Source organism: Sprattus sprattus, assembly GCF_963457725.1.
Source record: "Sprattus sprattus genome assembly, chromosome: 2".
In the NCBI taxonomy this organism is placed as follows: domain Eukaryota; kingdom Metazoa; phylum Chordata; class Actinopteri; order Clupeiformes; family Clupeidae; genus Sprattus; species Sprattus sprattus.
Genome location: NC_137921.1, coordinates 69,552,537 through 69,555,036, shown reverse-complemented (window position 1 = coordinate 69,555,036; position 2,500 = coordinate 69,552,537).

Below are 2,500 nucleotides of genomic sequence, written 5' to 3'. Positions count from 1 at the left end.
ATCTTCAAAAGTCTTACTTTCCCCTTTCGTTAGCCGAGAAACATGCTATAATAAGCTTTAAATGTACTTAGTGCTGGTTTCTAGAACTTACCAAGTCCAGTCCTGTACAGCCCACTATAAATTATTGTCGCTGTCTATTGTACAGATGTGAACATGTTAACACTGCCTGAACAGTGGTGGCTATTGGTGTAGGTAACAAAGACACATTCCCAAGTTCCCAAGTGGCAACAGTCATGGTGGGAGTGGGGGTTGGGGTGGGGGGTGGGGGTGGCGGTGGGGGGGGGGCACCGATTTCTAATGCTGAAGGACCAAAGGAGCCAGAACCACCACAGTATGTTACCCCAGCAACCTGCTGACACACACAATCACAGGTGAACCCAGTTCTGCCTTTGAAGAGACTGAGAACCCTTTGCGAGGGATGCCATTGTGAGGGTAGGGTGGTGTGTAAAGGGGACGGTTTGCCTCAATAACGAGTCATTCTCTCTTTTAGCCTTGATTGCTGACTAGACAATCTGTTCCCTTCAGAAGTAATTATTTTCCCATTGTAGTTTCCGATGCCAACTTTTGCCACTTTGCTCGTCATCAAATGACGACAGGCATAATCTAATTTTATCGCAGTTACTGAGAGAATTTCAATTCCCAGACAGTCTGGCCTGCCCCGGTCCTATGTATGGCTAATAAATACTGCATCTGATTGGTAAAGGCTGTGCTGGCAGATTAATTTCGATGCTGTCTCAAATCACAGTGATAATCTGTCTGCTTTCACACACACAAAAAAAAAGGTCTTCTGGGGACTGCCGAAATTAATAACAAGAAGTCAGTGACTGCACTGTGAGCTACGATGTATCTGTGCAGAAGTAAAAAAACTAAAAAATCTTCCCATTGTATTTGGCCAACTCCGCAGCTTAACAAAGCGAGAGCCTGCGTGCTTTTAATGAGCTCCGGATAAGAGGCAGCCGTTGCCATGGCAACATGTCCATTCTGTCCCCCTCCTCCTCCAAAACATAGAATGTTTGGCATCCTTATGCTGCTCCTTCTTCTCCGAAACACACCACTTTACTTGAATAACTGGCAAGCTTCCCCACACAAAGATATGATTGAGTGTTCTTATTTGTAATGTAAGGACAACAAACCTCTTCACTCGCACAGTACAAACAGTCCTAACTCTCTTCTACTCGCTGTGGCTCATGATTCAACTGCACGAGTGACACTCTGTGCCCAGAACAATGCAGCAGCTATACTACCAGTGTAGACTGACACCTTTGACCTTTCTTGGAACATTCACCCACCCATTTGCCTGGCATTAGCCTCAGTGAAAGCAGTGACAGGTGAGATGTGTTGTTGTTGTTCCCTTAAGATGGAGGGGCTGGGGGTTGTTGGGTTCTTAAGTGTCTATAAATCTCAAACACTCCCTCATCCATGCTGCTCACACCAAGCTTGCTAACAGAACCATCAGGTAAGCGGCAACGCAGAGCCAATTGCCCCAGACCCAGCCCCCAGCGCTTGTCTCTTTGACGGTCACTTAACGATCCATTTCTGGATAGCAAAAACCCATCTTAATTTGCGAGGCAATCCTTTCACACACACACACACACACACACACACACACATCTGCCGCCTGTTTTCCTTCCACTGTGGTTTTATATCGATCCTAATTGATTGGCCATCTTTTTTTCCTCCCTCTTGCGACAGACGACTCCCGTTAAGATTTTTTAATTCTCTTGCACTGCATTTGATTTACACAAAGTGGCAGAGAAAGACAAGAGCGACACATAAACCACCTAAGAGTGACTTTGCGACTTCAAGGTCACTTGAAGGCGTCCCCTGTGTGTTATCACCTGAGATTCTGGCATGTTCTCTGAACACTGATGTTGTAAATTGGCGTCTCCTGTGCATAAAAGCCTGGCAGGCTGTAATAGTTTCATGGGTGTGTCAAGCCATCAGTGTGTTACAGTCAGTTACAGTGTTACAGCTTCATTCACGTGTCCTCTCTGAGATTTACACAGTAAACTGCATTGATATCTGCTTAGAAACTGTACAGATTTATATACATATGTATGTATATATATATATATTTTGAGTAGGCTCTTCAGATCCTGAACAGAGAGCTTCTCTATATTGATGTGAGTGATTAGTCTATACAAGGAATTCCAATGTCTACGTGTGGTGGTAGACAGTCGCATTGCACCTCCCTTGTTAAACAATATGTTCTCCTTTTTTTGCTTTCTTTTTGTACAAATATATTAAAAATGTCATCATTAAATGTCAAAGGTCTTTATGTTGTCATTTTGACAATTTGAACCTGCTGTGTGAAGTAGATGAAGGCCTAACAATAATGTGCCTGTTTCATTGTCCAAGCTGAGGATTATTTTCTCTTTCTCACACATACACACACACACACACACACACACACACACACACACACACACACACACACACACACACACACGCACACACAGAAAGGGGGGGAAATAGCAATCAAGCAATCTGTTTCAGGTCC